Here is a 26,585-nt window from a genome sequence, read left to right as displayed (position 1 = left end):
TCTTGTCTTGTTATGTTTGAACCCACTGGCATCCCACACTCATTTCTTTTTAATGTCTGCCGCACTGCAGCATTTGATTTTTGGATTTGTTTGTATATCATGTTTCCTCCTAGCTGGGACTGCAAATAGTGCCATATTATTCTTATATCCATGCCACTGTATGCTGTATCTAGTAAACTTGGTCAAGCAAAAAAAAAGTATGTTTTCTAGGGAAATGAATGTAGGTTCCCCAGATACATACCTGCGAATTGTAGAACCACAAATATTTATATTTTGATTTTTTTATTCACAAAAACAGACCCCAAACCTTTGGAATTCTTTAAATTTAGTCCTTATGTTTTGTTTTTTTTTTTTAATAATGAGTTGCTTTTGAGAAGGTGAGAAAAGAGATCACACTGAATGCCCAAATTATTTGAGAAGAAATCTGAAGAAGTCAAACACATTCAGCTTAAGAAGGGTCTGTTTCTTCACCTACCAGCATAACTGGAACATAACACATTTTTGCAAATATCTCTCAGAGATCCTTAAATTCTACTGGAAAATAACTACAGTAAACATGACATGTTATAAGGTCAAAGTGCAGAAACTTAATGATACTCATTTCATTTTCAAACTTACATTTTAGAGAAGATATAACACCATATCAAATGCACATCATATAAGTCAGAGCATAACATCTGGCTGAGAAGAAAGGATGGTCTTACCTTTGTTATTTTAAGAAAAAGCAGATCTCAGAATTTAGCCACTGGATCTTTTGCTATCATGAAAACAAAAAGCTGCATTTCTAGCAGAAAATGGAATTGTTAAAAAAAGGTTTCTCCTTGGGAGCTGCAGCTTCTTTGAGACTGAAGTTTCTCAGAGCTCTCCTTTTTTTTTTTTTTTTTTTTTTTTTTTTTTTTTATTATTATTCCGGCATCCAGAGCTTCTCAAAATCAATTGCAGTAGGCAAAGATAAATTTACGTATCCATATAGCCACATTTTTCCAACCTAAGGAGAAGACTTAGAAAAATCAGGGTGGAACATGGATTAGCCCACAAAACCTAGCACAGACTGAAAGTACACTTCAGAGTATCTTTTAAGCAATGTGAATTTCAAAAGTTCCACTTATTCTTTTAACAGCATTCTCTAACTGAAAGGGAGAAAATGTCTGTCGAGATTACTGAAGAATGAACTAGTCAGATAGTAATACAACTATGCTCAGAATAACAGGAAGGTTCTCAACTGTTGCTTAGGAAACTGCGAAGATTATCATTACTCTCCCCCCCCCCCCCCCCGCGGATTTACAGTCTTTAACCAGGAATAAAAAGTTGATTCAGTATGTATTTGGAGAAAAACATAGATACTTTTGCACGTTATTTATCTTAAGAATGTCAGTATAAGTAGATTTTTTTTTTTTTTGCGTAACACTTTTCTTCCATCTCAAGCAATGCAAAGCCCAGTTTTTTCTCCACATTCTTCAGGTTGCATCATTACAAGAGTCGACTAAAAGTAAGCTGCTGCTTCCTCAGCCTTTAAAACTTTAAAACTTCAATATTCAGAGCATATATTAAATTTAAGTAGTCTACTTACATCTTGAAAACTTTAGTCTTCAGCCACTGAGATTAGGATCAGATGTCTTGGAGAATTTATTCCCATCTGAAATATATTTCTGGCTCTTTTAAAATTTACTTTACATTGTCATTATTTTGTTTCTTATTCCTACAGAAGGAAAAACAAGATATCCCCGTAAGTTCTAGCTCTTGCTAAAGCATCCTTTATAGTACTTTTCTCCAAACACTATGAGAATGAGCAGCCATTGAAAAGTCTGTGGATAAAATCTGTGTTGACACAGATCTGTTCAAAGAGAATACAGGTGGGAAAACAGAGTCAGTTTTCTACTTGACCATTGCTTCTTTTATAAAGACCGATCTCAAAGCATTCCTACAGAAAATATGTTCAGAATACTAGTCACTGTTAATCTAGAATAACTTTCTCAAAGATACAGTAAGTGATGCCTCAATTGTAGCTTTTACTTGTTTAATAATATAACAAAGTCATTCAGAGGATTGCTCACAGCAAATTTCTCATGTCCTGGTCATTTTGAGTGAGGCACTGATTCAGCACATCTTGCTGTGGTGAGTCACTACAAGAGGCTCCACTGAAGACATCTGAAAGCTTCATCTCCCTCAAGGGATCATGACTCTGATACTGCCACCAATGATACTTATCCAGCAATGCAAATTTTCCACTGAATGCAGCAATTCCCTGGGGGTGCGTATGGGGATTACCCATCCCTTTGCCTATTGGGTGCATCTGGATTCTGCCTCTGAAGTAGTGGCTTAAATCTAATCTCATGGTCAGAGACAGGGCAAATATGCAAAAACTGTTAACTTCTGTTGCTTGCAGGCTAAAAAGACATGAAAGAGATGTTATAGCTTCCTAATGAAAGAAACATCACAATACTGAGTATTCACGTGGTACTTATTTGCAAAAGAGGTCTTAGAGCTTCTGGTCTGTTAAAGTAATTGCTGTGTGCATCTTTGCAATGGACAATTAACACTAACAATGCAGGTAATGTCAATAAATCCTTATTTTGAATTAGAGCACAAGGCAGTCATAGGCAACATTTTTTCACCTGTAACCCTAACATCCTTATCCCTATTTATTACATCCCACATCTGCTCTTACTGGCTGTACTTCCAGTAGATGAGGGATGCAGCCGTGTACTTACTAATGCTGTACCTCATAGCAGTGTCACTGCAAAAATCAAAGGAAGGAGTTTGGTGAAACTGTGAGACTTTTGACCTGAATTTATACTCTAGTAAATTAATTATAGAATTTCAATTTTTCATCTCCCGTAGTTTTAAACATCTTTTTATGTAAGGTGGATACTTGTAATGCATTGCAACAACAAAAACAACCAACACAACAAATTAACACTTCATTATGTTTTCTTAACATTTTGCCTTAATGCTTTGTAGGCTTTTAATCTACTGTAAGTGGTTCTCACCTCAAGACTATAGACTTACATAAGAAGTTATAAATTATAAATTTTTACTGCAGCAGGAAGCAGCTATAGAGAATCATTTTGGAAGATATGTTGACCAAAGTTGTTTTTATTTGGAGCAGGTTATCCTGCTTCAACTTCAGGAGTGAATCACAGGTAAAACCTCAGGCATTCATCAGAAGTGATTGCTGATGAGGAAACTGCACAATATACTCTCTTCTAAGTGCAGGACTCATTCCTGAATTCTTCTGCCTATATGACATAGCATTTCTTTTAAGATGAGATGGAATATCCTTCATATTGTGAGATATATTATTTTTAAAATGTTTCAAATTGTCTCTTTGTGCACTTGAGCTCCCTTTTAATGTAAAGCTGAGCTGGAAAATATAGTTACCTATCATTGTTACATTGTCCTGTGGACAAATGTGTCCATGCCTCCAAAATGTGATTTAGGAAAGAAAGGGGGTTATTCAAAATTAGACGCTCCTATAAAGATTTTTTGTACATTATGCCAGTGATGGTTTCTGCTAAGTGGAATCTCAAGTTAGAGGCAAATGCCAAGCAATGAGTGGAAGTCTAGGATATTTGAAGTGTTAAGTGATTACAGAAATATTAATCTGATTTTAGATTAACGAGAAACAGTTATCCACAGAGATAACTGTCCAGGTTCAGAACTGTTTGTTGCGTTCCCCATACCTTATATCCAACTAATTCCTAGTATTTCTGAACACTTACCACTCACTATTTCCTCTTGTGGTTTTAAAGAATTCACACTGAAACAGCACTTAGCAATGTATAAATACATCGCAATATTACTCTTGCTTTCAAAAATTAAAACAAAAGGTGTTTGCAAAAAGTAATACTCTTCTAAATTTCTCTAGAGAAACTTACAAAAATGCATTTGCAACACAAAAATGTTGCTTGTAAAACTAACAAGAAATACCAATATAAACTCAGAAAATCAACAGAATCATTAAGAACCATGCAGCTGGGATGCTTGTTTTCTTAGTATTACTAAACTCCAGAAAATAATCAATACAAAAAAAGAATAAAATTTGTATAGCACAAGATTAATGGACTGTATTTAGACTTCTGACAGTTGTCTAGGGAACTGAAAGGGAAAAAAAAAGTGGAACTTCTTGCTGAGAGGCTTATACAGAATTCTCAGCTGTATGTGGTCTTTGCTACATGAGGTATAAGCACAGAAATTCAAAATGAAAATAGAACGTTTTATATCTGTGGCTTAACACAATCAATGAAAAATACACATGGATTTCTTCAAGTTTCATTTGCATGGAACTGCTTAATAAAGCTAAATTAATCCTGAAGTTTGGAATGTTTTCTTAATGGATTATGGAAGTACCATTTTGATCTAGTCAGAACTACAATGGAGTAAAGCCTGTGAAATGTAAGTTATCCCACTTCTTTAAAAGACATCTTTTCTAATACTGTTTAAGTATATCAGCCCAATATTGTACTAATAAGAGGCCTGTGGTTTTAAGTAACATACACTGTGGAATAGTTAATAGAATTCTAGCATTCTTTCTATGCGCTAGTTTATAGGAAGAATTCTAGCAATCTGACATATAGAAAACATGAGGCAAGTAACTCAAACTAGTAGTAGTGAAAACCTTTCTGGAGGACTCCATTAATAATCAGTTACAGCTTCACTAAGTAGGTAGAAATTCTTTTCTAACACACGTTGAAATGCATTTGTATTGCTTTTGTTTAGAACTTGAGTCAGACTTTTTCATATGAAGACTTTAATCCTAAGGGACATTCTAATTTTAAATAAACAATGTCTAATTTAAGCATAAATCTATAAATGGAAGTGTCTGCTATGCATCTCTGACAAGGGTCTTGTTGAGTTGTTATACTGGGAACACAGAGCGACTAATACTGATACTGTTCAAAGTCTTTTTCCATGCTGGCACCTGTGAAATCATGTCAGATTTACTAGTGGCCATCATGTTTTCAGTCAGGAACTCCTGCAAAGAAGTATGAGGCTGTGCCTGTCGCAGTGCCAATACAGAGAGTCAGCTGTATGTTATGCATACGCTGTTTGGCTGGTCTGTATACATGCAGTCCCTTCAACACATGGCAGACATCAGTTTTGCTGTGTGGGTAGCTCAACAGTACAGCTTGTATGCAATTGATATATCTGGTATGTGCCACACATTAGTATGTGCAATGCAGTCAAGATGCGCATAATCTTTTGGTAAGATTTATGACTTCTGGTGATATGACAGATTGAGCCATGACCACAGAGAAGCAGCAGGGAAAACAATTCCATGTTGAAAAAGGACCTGTGCGTATGGTAGCCCTATGACTTACATTTGCCTAAGGAGAACTTCTTAATAAGGGAAGATCAGTAACTACAAGCGCTGCTCTGAAAGTTAGAGAATGATAGAATGATTTGAGTTGGAACAGACTTTTTAAAGGTCATTTAGTCCAACTCCCCCACGTTGAACAGGGGCACCTACAGCTCCATCATGTTTTTCAGAGCGTGGTAACTGCCTCCTATTTTATTACGTTGGCCCATGACATCAGAGGCAGCTATTGGTGGTATGGCAGTAGAGGTTGAACCTTCCCGCCAATATTCCATAACATGTTGTTGCCACGTCACAGATAGCAGCAGAAGGGCAGTCTGAAAAAATGGTGTCTGGCCTGGAAGCGCCTGTAAAGCAAAGGGGTGGCTGAATTCCTCCGTGTGGAAAAAATGGTACACACTGACATTCATTGATGCTTGCTGATTGTTGATGGACACCCAGCAGTGGATCAGGACACACTGAGGTGGTGGGTGGTGCGTTTCAGCAGTGGCAACAGTGGGTCACCTCTGCTGGTGCAGATGTTTGAGTGCAGCACACAGGTCCTTGTTCATCGCTGGTGAAAATGCATAGCTAATGGTGGTTACTATGTTGAAAAATTGTGTGCTGTAGCTGAGAAGTTGCATTATTAAATGTTATTGTGCTTTTTGTATCTGTTGTATTTTCCATGGGAATAAATAGGGGGTATTACTTTTGGAGCGATCTATGTATAAACAGTGAATGACTAGACAACTAATCTGAGCATAAATAACCTTTAAGATTTTTACATGTTAAAGAACTCATAAATGCTTAAGCTCTTTAATTCAGTTTTAACTTTTTACAATTAAAAAATACAATTAGAATGTTACAATTGTTTAAATGTACTGTTTTATTATAGAACACATTCAGTTCAATTTTAGTTGTTAGAATAAATGAACAGTCATTTTTTTGTAGGAAGGCCTTCAAAAGACTGGTGATCGCTGTCAAGGTTTTGAGAATTTGAAATAATACTTTTGGGTTGGGTTGGCTGCTGCTTTTTTTCTTTGCTTTTTTGAGGGACTTTTGGGTCTTTTTTCCTTCTTTTTTTGATAGAAGGAAATAATTTTGGAAATGAAAAATCAGATACTTTTGTGACCTATAATTTAATCTGCATATTCCTGTTTACGATTAGTGATGGCACTTATACACACTATGGCTGTTCAAAAGCACATTGTGCTCCTACCTCATATTTACGTTTTGAAGTAATGCAGCCTCTCCCTGAGCTACTCTTATCCTGCTCTCTACCTAGTTACAGGACAAGAAAAATCAAGCAATAGAACTATCAGAATAATACTGGGGATTTCAGATAACCATATGGAAAATTTTGGTGCAAGTGGGTGAACTTAATGTAAGATACCAGCTCTGAGTTCCTATCGGAAGGCAGTCAATTACTTAGGTTGTTCTGGAAGTAATGCCTCCTGTTTATTTCTATGGAAACTACAACAAATATAAAGAACACCATAGCACATAATTGTGTTTTGTAACTGAGAATTTGCTCTACTTTTCAACATAGTGACTGCCATTAGCTATGCATTTTCACCAGTAATGGACAAGAACCTGCGTGCCAGGCTCATGAAATAAATAAATAAAATTTAAAAATGAAACAAAACTTAAAGGAATATTGGTGGGAAGTTTCAACTTCCCTACTTCTGTTTCACCAACATTGGCATTTGAGGCTGTGGGCCAACATAATAATATAGGAGGCATTACTTTTGGAGCAGCCCTCATAGATTACAGGGAGGTGCTGCTGGCAATGTGCTTCAGAGCTTTCAATCAGGAATAGTAGCTGGGACAAATAAAAGCAGCTTTCCACTAAGAGGAGACAATTTAACATGGATTTTATGATGGCTGACACTTCATGCGATGGGCTCACTGAAGCCTCAGTTCACTGTATACATCTGTCCTGTAAGCAGTCTGAATGTGTGTCAATTTTATTATGATACTTTAAAGGTTTTATGAATTCAACGTGACACTGATGAAATTATATTCGCTGCAATATATGTTAATCAGCAGACATTACTGATTAACAGCTACAAGATAAAAAATACAGAGTAGAGGAGTACGCTGTGTGGCAAATAAACTGATTAGACTTCTGAAAGTCAAGTTTCTAAGCTTTAACTAGAATTTTCTGATTAAAAAAAACCAAAAAGTAAATCCTGAACCTTACTTCCAACAGTTGTTTTCAGAGGTCAACAAATAGGTAATCTAAACAAATAAAATCACCAAATATCAGAAACTTGTACTTATTTTCTGTTAGATTTAACTCAAGCAGGGTTCAAACAATCTTTATTTGCCACCTTATGTCCCCAACAGTATATGAGTAAAAACTGCCAGGATTTTCGTTTTAGGGAATCAGGTCACAACTTTCTTGCCTACTCTGAAGAAGTCTCAGCATCTGCTGTTATCTGATCCATCAAAAGTTGTGGGACTTCCGCAACGTAATACATAGCATATATTTAGCACATGTGGGGCCAAGAATGTGAGCAGCAGCAGGATGCCATCAGTCACAAGTTCTGTCTCACATCCCACCTTCATTATTGCTTCTAAAATTCTTTGTCTGCTGAGGGTGTAAAAAAAAAAAAAAGAAAAAAAAAAAAAAGCCCTACAAATTAACTCATCTAGTACTATCTGATGAAGAAAAATAAGTGAAAACACAAAATTTATTATCAACAAATTGACTTGGAAGGCACACTTTATGTATTTTCTCCTTTCCGCTGACATTCTTCACCCCCAAATACCTGATAATAAAGGGAAACGACCAAATTACATTGCTGACAAAAGCTAGGAGAGTATAAGGGAGTTGTTCCTCAGTGAAGCAGTGGCAGCCCCCACCTCTGCTAGCATCTTTTATTACCTCAACACAACTTTAAAGGGCAGTTTAATTAGCACAGCTGAGAAAAATCAGTGTGAGGTCTTAACTTTTGCTCTTTAGAGGAAAAAATCATGAGCTAACAATACAAACATATTTTCTATAAATACCAAGGCCTAACAAATAACATATCTGTTTAACAGGTGCTATGGAGCTTCAAATTACCACAGCAGCTTACGATCTAGTCTTTAACACAGTCTTTCCTCCCAAAATGGAGACATGTGAGAGCAAAATTAAGATTAATTAGACTTAAAAAGTCTTCATTTGAAACTGTTTTCTTGAAAAGTCCATTATAAAGCACAAAAGTGGTACATTTTTAAACAAACATCATCATTATTATTATTTACTTATGTTGAAGTTACTTAAGGAAGTCACAGACATTGATTTGGCAACATAAAGAATATGAATCGTAAACTTCATCCTTTCCTATCACTGCTTCACGTATAGGCCTCACTTGCTGCTCTGAGCAACTGAGAGTCGATCCTGCATCTTTTTTCTTATATGGACTGAGACAGTGTTTTGTAAACAGTGAGCTCCTTAATGCTGTTGTATGTTTTTTGGCATCTTTTTATTTCTGCTTTTTTTCCTCATGAAAATTATTTCCAAATTAATACTACGGTACTATATATATTGAATACCACGTGAATGTACATCTGTGGAACCAATACTGAAAAAAGAATTGATCTATCAAAATGAGCTTTATTTATATTTTCCTTTTACCTTTAATAATTGAATGCTGTAATTACTACTAAAAACAATGAATAAGACAATAGATAAATGGAAAAGAACATGAAGAAATGTAATAATTATTCTGCTTATTTATCCAAATTGTCCTATCAAGAAGGATATATTAAGCTAGGCAGTGATGTTATGGACAAAATGTGAGCAGTATTGTCAGTGTGGCCCTCTGGTTAATTAACAGTTGGTGAGTCCATTCTCTCATTCGCACAGACACACAATCTGTATTCTATGGGAAAAAAATGGCACAGAAAGAAAATATTTCCTTACATGCCTTTTAGAAAAATCTAACCAATAAGGAGATTTTGACAAAACACACACACACATATATATATGTATATTGAAAATGGCATTAGCAAACCACATGGATTTTATTCCTGGATCATCAGAATCTGAGATGCTTGGAGTCTTACGAGACCTGCTGTTCCTGAGCCTGGATATCACCACATTTTTCTTCTTAGGAAACAAGGTCATTTCTATAAAATGCCAGGAATTAATGTAGTACACCTTGATGATACAAAGATCTGATTTTGCAAGCAAGGCTACTGCATTACAATACCACATTAAGAGGCCAGACATCAGATTTAACTAGGTTAAAATGAAAAAATCACACCATCATCACAATCAGTCAGTACAAAATGGCTTTGAATTCCCCATTCCATCTTTAGCTCTACCTTAACAGCAAACCAGAGGGTACAGTCTCTTTCCAAAATATAGAAAAGATCATATTGCTAAGATTTATTATGGGTACGATTTAATGTTTTGCCAGCTTACCTGATTGAAGAAGAATGTCAAATCGCTGCAAAGCCCAGCATCCAAAAATAACGTGGTAATATGTATCCCCTCCTGAAATTGTACAGATTTCCATCCACAAAGCTTTACTAATTAATCGTGATTTCTGTATTCTCAGTGGAAAAGAAAACACAGAGACCTTTCCAGAATCCTCTGATTCTGCCTCCGCTTCCTGTTCCCTCTCACTCTATGGTACCCAACATATATCAGAAAACAGCTTATTAGGAAGAGGGAGGGCGAAGGGTGGGGGAATGGAGGGGGAGAAGAAATGAAAAAAAGCAGCACCTAACGTGGCAGCTCCACCTACTGGTAAAGATAACGAACACGTACAAAGCGTCAACACTACACTCCAAACAGATCCTGTGTATTACGTTCCTCCAGGCAAGAAGCAGAACAGACCAACAGAGCCACTCCAGTTATTGAATATCTCTTCTGAAGACTTTTTCTTCACACTTTAATATTTCAATTTAAAAATAGTTGTCTGAATACATTTAGCACAGTCTTTAGTTGTAAATCTGTTGTTTCTTATAAAAATCTAAGAGAAGAGAGGATCGTATAGATGGCACAGATACTGTTTCCCTTACTGCTCTGTGCTGAATTGGACGTGTATCTAGATGCTGTCCTATTCATTGTAAACTACCATACATCTTTGGCATCAATATATATATATTCCTGTGTCTAAAATGTGCTATATTTATATGAAAGTCTGAAAGTCTTTCCTTTATACGGGATTCCGGGGATGTACATATTCTTACCTAGGACTCCTCTGGCCACGCTGGGATGAAGTATTAGGGCAGGGGCTCCAAAATATCCTGAGTGAATATTGCCCTCCAGGCAACACTACTGGAGACCACTACTGTTCCTAACTGAGACAGTATCAAACTACCAGCTTTGTTCAGTCATGTGGGATTTAATGAACAAACCTTATCCTCCCACAAAACAAGAAAAAACGACATAAGAAACAATTACTGCTTTGCCCCTCTATTTTCTTTAAGCAGCTTTTCAGCAATGGATGGAGATGGTTCAGTTCTCCATTGTAACGGTCATGTATCACCAATAATAACATAAGATCTTGTCTGTAGAATCACTTAACAGCAGAAGGACTTCATAGTAAATTAAATCTTTGACTATTAAAATGAAGCCTTTGACAACATATCACAGAGCACCTTACATGAAAAATTATCTGCTTTAAGTTATTCGTAATAATATTATAATAAAGGTATGTGATCAGCAGTGCACTACGTAATGATTGTAGCTTTTAACAATAACGCTGAAGTATTTCAACATTAATGTCACTATATAACAGAGCCCTCCTGTTCTTGTAGAAAAATAATACAAGGCTGTACTCAAGTGGCCTCAATCAATGCAATCCCAGTAATTCCGTTGTTTCAGTAAGAATTAACTAAAAAAAAAAAAAGTCTCAAAGCATAAAATAACACGGAATAGCCACTCCAACCACCTTCCAGATGTGCCTAAGTGCTTCCAGAATACTCTCCTCTTGTTAAAATCACAATAATAAAAACAATGTTAGCTGAACACAGTATTAGCTATATTATCTGTTGTCTATGTTGGCTCAACACAGTAGAGTTACAAATAATAACAAATTCATTAAAAAAAATCCCCTTTTAATGGATATATAATATACTTGTAAAACTCACAGATAGAGAGGCCAAATCATGAAAAATTTTTATGAAAAATTATGAAGAACACCATGTATATGTGTGAGTAATAAATCACTTTAGGAACAAAGATAATATTTTCTGGTTTTAGAAGGGGCTATAGGATAGATTAATTATGTTAGCTAGCCCTAATGTAGAGAACAAGGCTGAAATATTTTAATATTCCTTGTAATGTCTAACAAAACCAGCCATGTCTGGGAAGTTATTTTAGGCACTATATACTCATAGGTTATAGACCATCTTCAAAAGAATTCCATATATATTTATATGATGAGACAAATATACAAAGACAAAATGCAGGTGAGCAATTTCAAAGCAAACAAATAGAATTTCAGATAGACATATGAATTAAATGATACCTCAGCAACAAGTGCAGTAGTGCTCTCAGAGCTAGTAACAAAATCTAATAATGCTCTCCCAGGACACCTATAAACAGAGAGATTGCATTCATCTGTTTTCATTCCATTTATTGCTACTGAGTCATGTGGTTTAATTGGTCAGATGAAAGGTAATCATCACTTGAAGAGAGGGGAGCTTTTGTTAAGCAAACCTCAAGTTATGATTTATTTATTTCCTAGACTTTTAAAGCTGGAATGCTTAAAAGAATTGCTCTGTTAAATAACATACACTTGCCAAGTTGATTTTGCATTAGAAAGTTTCTCTGCATTTTACAGTATGCCTAGTTGTTACCTGTACTGAAAATTGTACCTTTATAGTTAAATCAGGAAAGCATACTACACTGAGAGAGATACGTAACTTAAAAAAAGACTCTAACATGTTAAAGAAAAATAATTTTACCATGATCTGCTTTCATCCAAGAGTGATAAAGATATAGAATATATGAACTGCTTGGTGCACTGAACTGTGAAGAAAGAACAAGCTAATGCCTCAGTGGTTCTCACTATAAGCATACTAATGTCACAGACAGGAAAGGTGGAAGTGGTATGTAATTTTAAAAACTGTTGTATACACTCCTTTTCAAATCTGTGTTCTCAATTGGTCATTAAAAGTGACTCAGTGCTAGCCTCCGGCAACCAAGAAATATCTGGCTTTTTGAAAATATTACAAATCTGATTTAAAATATTCCCTTCTTCAAAAGTAATTATGAAGATCAAACAGTTTTCATTACATAGAAAATATTCAGGAAAATTTTAGTTTCCAAAGCTAATCTTCGTTTCTTCTTAGGTGGAGATAAAATGGCGCCATGCACTAATATGCCTCAAATGCCAATATTTCATGTCTGAAAAAAATGTAATAGAATTAAAATATGATTGTCATATAGTAGTCACAAGGGTAATTTTTGTTAAAGCAACTCTGGATCAGGGAAAAAAAATCTGCTTCATATTTAGAATTGTCCCAAATTTCAGTTTCACTTCCATAAGTGATTTGAAAAGGTGGCCCTCAAATTTTAAGGTCAAGAATGATGGACTTAAGATTTAATCACAACTAAATAACAAAGGCTGATAACTTTTGATTGAAGTTAATTTTATGTCTTTTAAGAAGATGACAGATAAAGAAACCGTGAACTCTGCAGACCTGCCTTAGCTATTTACTGAATAGGCCTAGAGTTTAAGGGATTTATGGATAAAGATTACAAAAAGGAAATTTAAGGGTTCTAAATATGTGAAGTAGCTATTTCTTTGAGGCACCTGAAGGGCAGGCATAGATAAATGTCTGTTGGCCAGAACAGCTACTGGCATTGCACCGGAGGCTTAACGCCGTATGTACTTTGAAAATTGGAGTTTGACCTTTTGCTCCACCTCTTCTGGGTAAATGTTTTTGCATCGTTTAATAAAATGGTTATTTTTTATGCATATGGCTGTTAGCCATGCTCTGAGAGGCAAAGAGAAATTTCTGGTAGAAACTAACTTTATCAGCATGGTTCAGTAAGCAGAAAGATTCTTCCAGCTATTCTAGTTTTAAGACTAGTTTAAAAATGTCAGAAAATGAGATTTATTCAATTGATATATGTTTTAATTCCCACATAATTACTATTAACGTGTTCAATTAAACCATTACTACACCATGGTTGTAGGCGTTTTTGGAGAGTGTTAGTAGATTTAGAATCAGCTCAGAGAGTTTCTGTCATTTATTGGTTTTCACAGTACTCTTCTGAACTTTTCATAGAAGAAACTTTATTTTTCTTACACAGTTGTAACGGGCAAATTTATGCCACTGACAACTGAAGTTTATACACACAGGTGTAAACTTAAAAAAAATCTGCTAAATTCAGAAATTACTTTGTTATCATCTTTGACTTACAGTAACATTGTGAGATATATGTGAGATATTTTCATAACTCATTTTTATTGTGCTTTTCATAGAAAACACAGAAAAGCAAAGGTAGCTTTGTCAATGAGCTTTACCATTAAGATGTAATTGTGATATATCTATATATTAAAGAAGTGATCTGTAGAAGGCTAACAATTACAGTTTGTTTGAAAAAAAAAGTTCCTGTGAGTTTGGGAGAGAGAATTAGCATTTACAAAGGTGCTGAAATGCATTTTTCTACACATACATCCTTTTACTAAATGGTTACTCTTCAGCTATTAATTATATATTAACATTATTGTAAGTAATAAAGACTACAATCTCCAAATCTCTTGTAAAATCTTTATCTCATTTCCTATATTTAATTCAAATTTTTCATTTTTGGAAATGAAAAATATTTTATCGTTTATGAAGTTAAATTAGTAAATTAAATTAGTACCTGAATTTTTAAGGTTACATATTCCAATGAAACGTACATTCAGTAAGACACAAAGTAGGCTTTAGAACATCAACTTCACTAATTTAGGCCTGCAATAGGCCTAAATAAACACATAATAACTTCATAAGTATTTCCATAATTATAAAAAGCTGTCAACGTATATTCAAAGTATATAACGTTACATGCGTTTTGGGTCCTGGACTTCGAATGCAAAGCTGCGGCTCAGCACCAAGGACAGCACTCACCCCTCCACTTTTTCAAGTGCAACTACAAGAATAAAAGCTGTAGTTTTCCATGAAATCCTTGACTTTTTTTAAAACTACGAGAAGTATTTGATATATGATATAGTATTTTAATGCAGAATTTCTTTATTGTGAGGTCAGAATGGAGCACAGTTCTTTATGTCAATCTCAGTCAAATTCTCAGTCCATTCTCACACATTGGCACTATGACATACAATCATTACTTCAGCTATTTTAGTACTTTGAATTCTGTGATAGTCCCGGATTCCATTGTAAGGATTGAACAAGCATAGAAAATGATCTCTTTCCTGAAGAACTGGTACTCCAAGGATTTTTGGCAACTGTGATGAATGTTTTAACCGGATACAAGTTGCTACTGAAAGGGATAGTCTCTCCAGCAACTTCCCTGTGTTCATGTTAGTGACTTTTGTGATAAATTAAATCATGGAGTCTAATTTTTTTGTTCTGTTTTGTTTTCCATCTAGATCCTCCATTTCTAAACAAGTATTCCTGCACTCTTTTCTTCTCCTATATCTCACATTTGGATGAGATAAAATTTTCCTCCAAAATTGAGAATCATCATGCCAGCTCTGCATGCAGATGTCTGGTAGTCATTTGATGTATTATAGCAAGTCTAAATGATAGAAAACTTTGAAGACAATAGTGATAAAAGAGGATGACACAATAATTTGGTATTGTGGACAAACTGACAGATTGTTTATTTGTATTACTAGAAGAGTAGACACACCCAGCTACAGAGCATCCCAGCACTTTAGTAATAATAAATCCAACATCGCTGTCATGGAGAACATGGCTAGAGACAACTGGAGTGGGGCAGTCAATTTGCTTGTTAGACTGATAATATCAAGAATACTACAGAGCATATTCAGGCTGCTATAAAATATAGAACAGAGCCTTGGACCAAAATTAGTAAAACTGATCACTATAATGACTCTTTATTGAGCAATAATGTATTATCCCAGGCTAAATCTGAGCATCCCTTCATTTTGTCTTACATAACAATTTTTCTTCTCTGGCTTTCAATAAAGATATAAATGCAATTTCTATTTTGCACAATTAACAATCAACAGGAAGGGAAAAAAAAACCAGGAAGTCATTTTCTGTTATTTTGCAGGGATTCTGAATGAAGAATGACTTTTTTATTATTATTTTCAAATGTACCATATATAAATAAATCATAAAACACAGATACCTTGCAGAATCTTGAGTTCTCTGCAATTCTTTGCATACGGATGTATACAAATACATACTCCACTACTATAAAAACTTTGTGCAGCCTAAATCTCAAACGATTTAAAAAAAAATGTGTAAGCAATCATTAGTCCTGACCTAGTTACTTCATTTTAAACTTGTGCAATCAAGGGCTAATATGCGATTTAAAACTGAAATGCTGTCGTTTTGATAGGGTGTAAAAAATCCAGCTGAGCTCATTTCCTTGCCAGTAGGTGGAGCTAGCACGTAATATGCTGCCTCCCTTTTTCCTCCCCCTTAGCCTCCCCCCCCCCCCCTCCCGTTTTTTTTCCCCACACCAATTTTCTGATCGATGTTGGGATTCACAGTGTGAATCTCAGAACAGGAAGCAGGAGGAGAGACTACAGAATACTGCAGAGGCTGCTTTGTTGTTTTGATTGGGAGGTTCGTTCTTCATTTTTTTTTCCCTTTTCATTTCAGTGAAATTAAGAGTTTACAAGCTTCTTTGCCAAGGAAACTGAACCTGCAGCATAAGGAGCCTTATCATCTACAAGTGTACAGATATTCCTTATGCCATGATTTGTAATTCACTCTTAATCAGGTAAGAAAATTTGATATTTTAATTTAAAATTTACTTATTAGGCAATAAATTCCAGTTGTTTTGCACCAAGATTTTTTTCTTGTGGTGCCACACCTAGTTTTCAATTAATATTAATACAGCAAAAGGAGAGGCAACCATAGCCATCTTTGTACTTGCATGGATATTTTATAGCATTTATGTAGGTCTCACCACACAAATGAAATGTCTTGTTGTTCTCTGGAGTTCTTAGGTTGGTCCTATATTTTATTGAGATTTTATGTTTAACATTAGAATCACTTCTGAGTCTTTATTTTTAATCCCAACTGTGGTAACTTGTTGTTTTGATGTGATTATCTACAAGTGTTGTCTTTTCTACTGGATGCTATATTTGTGCTGTATCCAAGATACAAATTGGAGTGGTATTCTAAAGCATATTAATACATCCCTGGGATTGCTCAGTTTTAAAACCACCCTGATTTAATGCAGAAATGTGCTGTTGCTTCTTTATACCATCTTCAGGCAGAGGCTTTCTTGACTTCCTAAATTCATCATTTTGTTTCTGTGAGGTATAGGAGATTTGCGGGATTCTCTCCTCCCTCGTCTCCCAAAACAGCCTCTCCCTGATGGAAGACAGAATGGAGGACTTGTCTGTGACTAAATATGGTTTAGCGCTGCTGTAAATATCATATGAGACACATCCCTGTTTTGTGAAATGTTTTGTGTATAAGAATGAATTGTTAATGAAATAGCTTCATTTCATATTGCATGAGAAAGGAAATATTTTTCATCCATTATTTTTTAGATGCATGATACACACCAGGAGAGACAGCAGAATGACTCAGGAGGTGGGAAGCTTATGCAGCACCCCCTGACTTTTCTTTGAAACCTTCTGCATTTTTTTCTTAAAATTGCTTAATTACAGCAATAATTCACTTATTCAGGAAAAATAAACAACATAGAACTGCACTGATTTACGCTGTCAGAGATCAAAAAAAGGGCTTGGTAGCTAGCATGTGAGCAAAGAAAATTGTGTGATTAAATAAATGCATTATGCTCTCTACTGTTTGGAGGTAAATAGGAAAGTACTTATGCAAAGCTACTTATTCACCTGTATAAAGATAAGCATTTCTTAAGTGATAAGTGAAGCAACAAAAAAATGCCTCTTGGGGTTTGAATGTTAGGTGCTGCCTCAGCTTTAGATGATTCTTAGATATATGTGAAATGTTAAGAGGGTTCATGTGTTCTTGCAATCGATACGTATTGCCTGCTTAGTTGCATTTTTCTGATCAGTGTTTACATTATGTATGTATGGGTATGGCTCAGCCATAGTGTCTGGAGATACCTTCATTAGGTGGTGAATGATCATGCAATCTTGAACAGATCTTGAGTAAAGATGAACAGTCACATCTGCAATTTCTTCCAGTGACAAATACACTAAATAAGTGATGTTCTCCTATATTTATAGGCCCCAATTCAACAACACCCATGTCAATGGGAAGGCTCATGGCCTTAATATTAGGAAGTGGATAAGTACCTGGGTCTGTTCTGTTGATTTTTTTTTTTTTAATTATAACAATCACCAAGGAGATAATAACTTCCTTTATCACAGAAATTTTAGTGTGTTCATAAAATTCAGTTACTAGGCCAAACTAGCATTTATCTTCAAAGATAAGCTACAGATTAAGATTTCAAAAATATTTTTAAAAGCCAGTGAGTTGATAAAAGCCCTAGAGGAAAATACTGAAGCTGAATTCTTACAGATTTTGAGCATAATAACTGTGAACATCAGTCTTTAGGAAATGTGAACACACAGATGAGTATATTGTATCCAAATATGATCCTGATACCATTCAGAAGCAATGGCTGAAGTCAGATGTTTCAAATGTGGACTCAAGGGAAAGTTGGCCCTACTTACCTTCTGTGAAATTTATGTAACAAAAAGGCTTAAATATCTGCTAGATTTTTTTCATCTCATTCTAACCATGGCGTACTCTGTACTATACAAACATCAGACCTCCCCAGCCCAACAGTCCAGTCCCCTGCTGCAGCCCAAGCAGCAGTGATGCCCTGGTTTGCTCAGTCACACTGTAGCAGGCATTGGTTCATGAATCTGTCCAGCTGTTGCCTGCTCCAGTTCTGAGGGGGCAATAAGACCCATTGTAAGGGGACAGAGAGGACATGAAATTAAGCAGTGCTTGAATCATGCTGGACAGCAATGACTGCAGCTGCAATCCTTTCTTGTGCATGTAGCTCTCAGCTGAAGCCTGAAAACCACAAACAAGATTTTTATTGTGCTACTTCCATTGTTCTAAGACCTCGCACACTTTCAGATCAACCTCTCCACAGCACAGTGTGGATCCTTCTCTGAGTTCGCAGTGATAGGCCCTGGTCTTGTGCTGCCCTGGAGTAGGAACAGCCTTTTGTCCACTGAAGCCCACACAGCCCTTGGGCCAGCTTGCTGCGCAGGCATCAGTGATCCTGGAGGCCTTCATTGTAGAGTCTTCCTGAAGCCACTTTGAATCCATTGAATCCATTTCTTGTCCCTCCTCTCACTGACAACTACCAGAGTGAGAAATAGTGGGCTTAAAAGGCAATTGTGTCAATGGTGGCCTGAATCTTCTTTTCTTTGTCTTACAAAGATGATAATGTTCCTGATTTCAAAGAGGTGTTAATGTGGCAGAATCAAATGATGTTGAGAACCACTAATTATCATAAAGATAAAAATGGTTGAAAAAAAAAAGAGGGGGGGGATTAATTATTCTGTAATAACTGCATTTTGGGGGAGATATGCAGTAAAAGTTAAGGACCAAAATACTCAAAGTGGACAACTTAAATAAATGTTGTATAACTATATTCATATTATTCAGTTCAAATTCATATTGTTTCCCAGCTCACAACTTTACCTCTTTTATTTCTGCTTCTGAGCTTCTTGTTCCTTTTCATCCTCTCCCATTTCAGTTAGGCTTCTTCCTCTTTCTGCTCTTTACTGATGTGGTCCCAGCAGAAGGGCTTTGCTTCTGCTCTTAAGTTTCAGCATTTGATGTCTCAGCAGCTATGATTATCAATTGCACTGAAGGGGCTGCTAATGCTAGGCAGAAACACAGCCAACACATGGAAGCTCTGTAAGTATTATTTCAAGCCGCTAAGAAGCTTTTTCTGAGCGTCTATAAATTATTTTAGAGAAGTGCTGAACGGCCAGATTTCAATAAATTTAAACAGGAGCAACAAAAGAGAACTTATATACTCCTTGAAACAGCCTACTTGAAAAAATTCAGAGCAAAGAGATTGTAGCAAAAATGTTCAATAATTCTCTTGAAAAATATTCTAATACTGCAGTATTACTAGCAATACTGAGTAAATGATCATTAAAATGTTTCAATTTTTCTATTTAAAACAAACAGAAAAATACCATAGATTTAAATCTCTTGCCTTTTGATTTTTAAACTTGTAGATCAGTGAAATAATACTTTCAAACTCTTAAAAATATAAGACATCCACGAATGTTTTTCTTTTCCTACTGGATGTTGGAGCTTTTGTTGTCATAAACCTGCAAGCTGACTTAAGGAAGATCATGATGTCATGTGAATTTGCACTATCAAGCTTAGTTTTTGTTTCTAACTTCGTTGAAAGAAGTATTTCACCATTTATAGTATCATTAAAGAAAGAAAATAGGATGAGGCCAACTGCATAATCAAATCCAGCCTGAACAACTAAATTTTGGCAAAGCTGAAGGCACTGGAAAGACATTCTCATAACGGAAAATACTAAGCAGATAAACCTCTATCAATTCTGTTCATAATATATATGAAGAAAAATCAGCAATAGCATTTCTGTAATCTTCTCTATCTTAAGTCTAGCAATTTTTTGTATATGAATTTTTTTTGAGGCTTTGTGTAAGTCACACTTGCTTCTTAATTCTTAGCTTAGCTTCCCTTCAGTGTGGGTGGGAACAGGTTTTGGCCAGGTAAATTGTTTTGACTTGCTAATGCTAGCTAATTCTTACTCATGTTGCTGGAGATCCTCACAGGTCCTTCCCATTCATTGGTGAAAATACAGACTTCCCCCACCAAGAAACAGGATAGTGTTCAAAAAGATGATGATTCTTCCATGCAGCATGCAGCTACCCTATTTGGACAAACTTGTAACATTAGCAGACATACATTTCAGGATGATGGATGTCCAAGTTTTGAACATATAGCAAGGTTTAACACAGTCCTGACAGATGACACAAGATGCCTTGCTTTTGTGTCATACAGTGCTGTTTGTCTGGTTTTAAATGGAGTTGCATGGTACAGCCTTTGAGTATTTTTACATGTCAGATGGACCATTCCAGCCAAAAACACTGGATACATCTCAACCCTGCAGTAAAAAGCATGACTGAAGTAGGTGTAGATTTACATGAGGCAGCTCTCATGTCAGTACTGTGGTTTCAAAGGCAGTGCATGTGTTTTATGGAACTATACAAACCTGCTTATTATTTTGGCTACTTAGATGGCCTCCTAGCCTTTCACTCCATAGCTTTCATTTTAGTGGTGCTGAGTTAATTAAAGCTACAATATTTCCATATCTACTGTTGTCGTTCTTCAGACAGCAGCACAAATTTGGCTTTATTTAAATTATTATCAGCAGGCTTTTAGAGTGGAACAGAAATTCGGTCTTCATATTTGAATGGATGTTATTAATATATACTTTTCTGTAATGTTCCAACCATTTCTCACTTTCCTCAATGTAACTGCAAAATCCTCAGCAGACTTTGACCCCAGTGTGGTTTTGTTTGATGATAAATGTAAATGACTCATTCTGAAATGAGTCTGACTCAAGTCCTCTAAAGCAATACACTGTGTTCTAGACTCACTTATTCGTCTTGGTTCGATCACTGATTTCACATATGTATACAAAATGGTGGCAGATATATGCAGAAACAAATTTGAGAGTCTTTGATCTTGAGAAGAAAAGTGCTTGGAGTTTAATATGTCATGAAGTGCATACAGATAGAACAAGGTCAGAAAGAAGTGTGAACAGTCCTTTCAATAGACACTGTGGTCTGAATTTTCGGTTTGAAGATGAATTCCATAAACAGGCACCAACAAAAGGAGGGCTGAAGTAGTGCCTAAATATCTGAACAGACCATGTGCTTACAGGGATGTTCACGACAGATTTCTCTACAAACAAAAATATTAAGAAAAGAGAACTTTGCCCAGGATATTTGAAATTTAATGTCCTGTCTCCAACAAAATGAAAATTGTTTAGTAGCACTGTATACTTATTGTATGCTCTTTAGCTATAGATATTTATACCTAATGCAAAACAGTGGAAAAGCCTACCTGTTGGGACACAAAGAAAGCTCTGTGAGATCAGTTTTCCCTACCAGAGCTTTCTGGAGAGGTTGTTGTGAAAGGGCTATGGTACACAAGGTCATATTACAAGAGCTTAACAGGTGTATCTGTAGAGTGTGCCAGCTCCATATGTTTTCTGTTTACTGAGAGTCATTAATGAAACCATGGAAACTAAAAGATAAGTACCGGTACCAGGCAGAAAGAAAAAATCTTCCATCTGTAGCTGTGTTAACCTGAAAGTAGCCATGGGACAAACGCTACGTGATTGTTTCTACATTGAGGTGATGCCTGCACAGACATCTTAACAGCAAATGTATGTGCACAAGTTTGACTTTGCAGTGCAGGAGTAGGTGTCCATTTTGTAGAATGGTCATTACCACAGAAGTGCTGATGGTAGATAGCCTCCTAGGTACTGCAGTACTGCTACAAAAGATAACCAAAATGAAGTAAGGAATATACTCAGAAAATACTGGAATGCAGGATGAGCTGCCATTTTACTTTGATTTGGCTTGTGGAATTTCTAATAGTAATGGACAAAATGGAAAGTTCCCAATTTCACTAGCAGCAGCAATGGTAAGACGGAAATCTTAAAGTTATTAGGGAAATCAATTTTATTATGAAGCAATAGACTGTAAGTGTTTCTGGGCCACGTTTATAAGAGTCACTTTTCAGCAGAATAATATTTTACATCTTGCCACCAGTTTGCTTTTGTATTTTTGTAGAATGAACATATGCAACCGTCACAGAACATTGTCAAGAGTTATTGTTTCAGATGATTTTGTTTTTACAATACTGTATTTTTGGGTAGAGTTAACATTTAAAGCACTCCACAGGCTTTTACAACATTTGTGACTGTAAAAAGATATTTGTGCTTTTGCCAGCTCTAGTTTTTAGAAATTAAATGATCTTTGATCTGAAGCAAAGATTTTGCCCTCTAAGCCAAACTGAAAGCAGGTTGGCCTTCATACAGACTGAATCTTACCCTACTCCACCAGCATCCCTAAGGAAAAAGAAAAAAAAAAGAAAAAAAAAAAAAAAAAGAGTGTAAGTCTACGGGTTTGAAGATAATGAACTCTAATACTGTATAGAACACTTAGATGCTATTACTCATGCTGGTATCTTGCCCTGTGGAGTGACAGAGGCTGGTAACCTAGAAGCATTCTCCACTGCTGGGAAAGGAATTACATTGATTTTCTCACTATTGATCTCACTTCCAAATTAGTTAAAGGATTCACACATTCTCAAAATTACGTGCTCTTAGTGAGAAGGACAATGGAAATGATCCAACTGAGTGAGCTTGGGTAAATATCATGAAGATGAGTGATCACCTCTGAAACCATGATAAGGAAATATCCCTTGGGAATCCAAGGAAAAGATGAGAAAAGAGATTGTTAGCCATGAACACAATTGAATGTCAAAATCAGAGATGTGGTGTAAAAGACAAAATATGGAAGGAACACAAATTCAGTACATATGAGAAGGAAAAAAAAAACATTGTAAAGCAAATACTGAGATATATATTCATTTTCCCTATATGGCTGTGAGCAGTGCAATGTGCATGGCTCCAGTGGGAAGATCTCTTGGCAGAGGTACACCTCCAGGTAGCAGGTGATGCTGTGAGGAAGGAGCATGTGTGAGAACTCTTTGGGGATCTCTTGTGTTGCCTCTAATTGGAACCTGCTTTCCTGGCTTAAACATAGTGACAAATGAAAAACTCTCTTGAGGAGATTTTCAACATCTGCTCCCTTGCTTTATTCAAAGATACCAACAACAACAAAAAACCTGGATACACTTAAAAAAAAATTACAGTTAAGAAATGATCCTGGAATAAATGGGCAGCTGTATTTTAGTCTACAGGTTTTATAGATTGTCCTAGGCATCCCTTCTTTTCCTCATAAAGCCAGATTATAATGAGCGAGCCCTCCTGTCTTCTTTTTTAGCTGCCTTGAAACAGAATCTGTTTTTATCAGACAGTAACTAGAACTTTACAAATGTTGGATCTCTATTTTTTTTTTTTCTTTTTCCATGAGGTTTTTCCCTCTGACAGAAAGAAGTCTGGAGACAAAATAGATTCATTTCAGGCAGATACATAATAAAACTGTTTTCCATTTCTGGCACATTCTTATATTTAAAAGGAGAATTTTAAATTCACTTCCCTGGGTACTGATATCTAAGTACGTAGCTTTTTTTTTTTTTTTTTTTTTTTTTTTTACATAATGCATTAAAGCCTGCAAAAAAATTAAAAGTAAGTTAACATGCAATCCAAAGCAATATTAAAGCGCGTGTCCTCAAGTTGTTTCAGATATGCATAGAAAAATCAAGATTTGAAATAATGTCTGTATTTTATTGCAATGGTTTGCTGTTAGGTAACTTACAAAAAGAATTTGGCAAGTTATGTTCCAGCCAATGTTGACATTAAACCAAGGGATGTCAGAATAAACACCCTCAATTATCTCCTCTGATCCCACATCTATACATCTGTGTTGTTCCCCCAGGCCTTTCAAGTTCCTTGATGGAACAGCGATATCACCTTTTTGCTCTTACTTCTGTGTATATATCTGCCGTATGCACTTTGTCCTTCAGGATAGCTTGAGCTATAAAGATATTTTTATAATGTTCATAATATTCTCAATTAATATCTTGATATGATGGTTAGATTATCAGGAAAATATAAGAGGCAAGAAGAAAGTGAGCCTGGCAAGCTGTTTCAGTTTTTTTAATGGCATTTCTATTTAATTGTGGGCCAATTAACCACTCAGTTTCCTTTCAGATAAAAAAAAAAAAAAACCTCTAAATTTAATAGAGAGTTGTTTAATGCTTCCTAATGTTATATATCTGACTGAGCTTTTCATTACCCAGAGAAACAAACATGCTGGTCAGGTCACCAGGGAGTAGTGATAATGCCTTCTCTCTTCCTTTGCATGGGAGGCGGTAGGGAATGAAGCTACAGCTCTACGGTTTTCTGCTGGTTCCTGTATGATGGTCTGGGAAATGCTATATAACAATGCAGCTCTGTTCTGTACACGTTGCCAACCATAATATTCATAATGGGATCTCATTTTATGCTTTTTGGTGTATCTTTTCCTTTCTCGTTGCCAAATTTTGAATATGCATCCACCATTACGTGCTTCAGACTGCTGCTGACATCTTCATTTTAAAAACATTCATCTGTAGAGATGTTTTGGACAGCTGGCAAAACTGTAATAAATCCTATCTTGATAATTATTGCAATTAGTATGGATTTTAAGTACTACAACAGGAATATTCAATTCTCACCTTGCCTTTGTGGTTGTGTATCAGTAGGCAAAGTCTTTGTTTTTATACATCATTCTGCTTCCCCAATCACAAGTGGTTCTTTACAGTGAAAATAATGTTAAGAGAGGAAGAATAAGTGGCTGTTATTTAATTAAGAGGCGTGGAAATACAAGAATCGTTCTAAAACTCCGTATTTAAAAAATCAGATGCAAAGGATGTTAGTGAGCGGCAAAGTCAAGCTGTAGGACACTAAGAGCAGTCTTTACATTGAGGAAATTGGAGTTACGCTTTGTAGCTACCTGTGAAAAGTGTGATTGCTTGCCATCATATCACCATACTGAGTAGGATTCACCTCATCTCTCTCCCTTTATAGTCAGTGCAAAGAAACAGGCACTTCTAGGGCACAACCTGCCTCAACTTAAGCTAGGGGGGGTGGAATGACAAATGGGGCAGGTCAGGCACCTCTTCTGTACACAGTACTGCCAGTCCTGTGTGCAATTATCATGAAACATGTTAGCCCATAGCTAGTGGATGGTCTGGGCCCATCTGCACCATATCCCTAAGGATAAAATTCCAACTGCTAACCCATAAGCCGCAGTAAGGTTAAGAGAATATTAACACATAAATATGGGACCTTGCCTATGACTTGATTTCCAGAATGACAGAAGCCAGTTTGCTTCTGGCTCACTTGAACCAGCACTTCCCTGATACAGAGTCAGCTATTCCCTTTGAGTGGCGAAGGGAATCTAGCGGGGACAACGGGATTTGTCCTTTTTTTCTGCTTTGCTTGCTTCAGGGACGCTACACACCAGGCACACGGGAGATCGCTGCTGCATCGCGCCCTGTGGCACCCTGTTGTGCGCAGGGATGGGCGGGAAGCTGCGCTGCCCTCAGGCTGCGTCACTCCTGCGAGAGCCCTCAGCGCTGCTGCTGGGGAGCGGCCGGAGCCCTCCAGCGCCCGCACGGCTCCTGAGGGAAAACTCCTGTGTTATCCACGGAGCTGCACGGGGCCCCTGGGTGGGACGGTCCCCGCGCTTCTGGTGTCGATCGAGTTTTGGTTTTGGAAACAAGCTCCTCGAAAGGCCGTTGTGCTTGTTGTTAGCAACCTCGCTTTGCAGCTGCGGGTCTATTTAGAGAATGCAGCATTTCGAATCGGATCCTCCTGTTTATGTTGCGAAGTTGCAGCTGAGATCTGTGCTGCCTGATGCTCCCTCGTGTACACAAACCTAAGTTCGGGCTGGATCGGTGGAGGTGATTTTTTCTAGTCCAAACAAACCAGCAGCTCGAAACAAGGATAACTTCTTTCAAATGCGGAGATCACGTAACTGCCCTCAACTCCCTAAGCCCGTTTCTATGGTTTCGCAGCCTCCATTTCCTCCCTAAAACACACCCATGCGGACGAGGGGCACTGGCGAACGGTACTGCACGCAGCACGGCTGCAAGCCGCACCCCCCGCAATGCGCAGCTGAAAGAGCTTCGCGGCGCGAGGACACCCGTCGGGCCCGGCCTGCGTGGACCAGCCCTGCCTGCAGCCCCCGCAGCCTCCGCAGCCCCCGCAGCCCGCGTTCGGGCGGCGCCGCCGCACCCGGGCGCAGTGCAGCGCAGCGCCGCCTGCCAGGCCGCAGCGCGGTGCCGCAGCCGCCAGCTGGTTGCTAGGCAACCCCTCCTCTCGCTCCCTTTGCGCCGCGCCGTGCGGCGGCCCCCGCTCCCGGCCCAGCATTTGCCGCCATTGCGGGGCCGCGTCCTGTGAGAGCCTCCCGGCTGCCCGCGCCACTTTGCCACTCGGTGCTGGCAGCCGGCCACTGAGGTGGAGGGGCGCAGAGCCCGCCATCCTCGGCCT

The 26,585-nt window shown here is 37.1% G+C and overlaps 2 protein-coding genes across 5 annotated transcripts in view; one reads left to right on the top strand and one right to left on the bottom strand.

Moving 5' to 3' along the window:
• Window positions 1-9,929, bottom strand: part of SCN3A (sodium voltage-gated channel alpha subunit 3) — a 73,302-nt gene extending 63,373 nt beyond the window's left edge. For 2 of the 4 annotated variants that reach the window (XM_025152557.3, XM_015289740.4), the window contains exons 1-3: window positions 9,714-9,929; window positions 1,571-1,699; window positions 705-988 (exon numbers count right to left, since the gene is read on the bottom strand). The gene's annotated coding sequence lies outside the window, so the exon portion shown is untranslated. Of the gene's footprint in view, window positions 1-704; window positions 1,001-1,570; window positions 1,700-9,713 lie in introns of all 4 variants that reach the window. The other 2 variants (XM_003641602.6, XM_040703564.2) reach the window with 2 other exon arrangements.
• A 6,002-nt stretch (window positions 9,930-15,931) lies between these two features.
• SCN2A (sodium voltage-gated channel alpha subunit 2) overlaps window positions 15,932-26,585 on the top strand; it is a 73,418-nt gene continuing 62,764 nt past the window's right edge. Inside the window, exon 1 of the mRNA XM_004942787.4 lies at window positions 15,932-16,175. The gene's annotated coding sequence lies outside the window, so the exon portion shown is untranslated. The remainder of the gene's footprint in view (window positions 16,176-26,585) is intronic.

The sequence above is a fragment of the Gallus gallus genome, chromosome 7 (genome assembly GCF_016699485.2).
Source record: "Gallus gallus isolate bGalGal1 chromosome 7, bGalGal1.mat.broiler.GRCg7b, whole genome shotgun sequence".
Lineage (NCBI taxonomy): Eukaryota > Metazoa > Chordata > Aves > Galliformes > Phasianidae > Gallus > Gallus gallus.
Note: the sequence above shows the minus strand (reverse complement) of the source record. Positions and strands in the feature narration are given on the sequence as shown.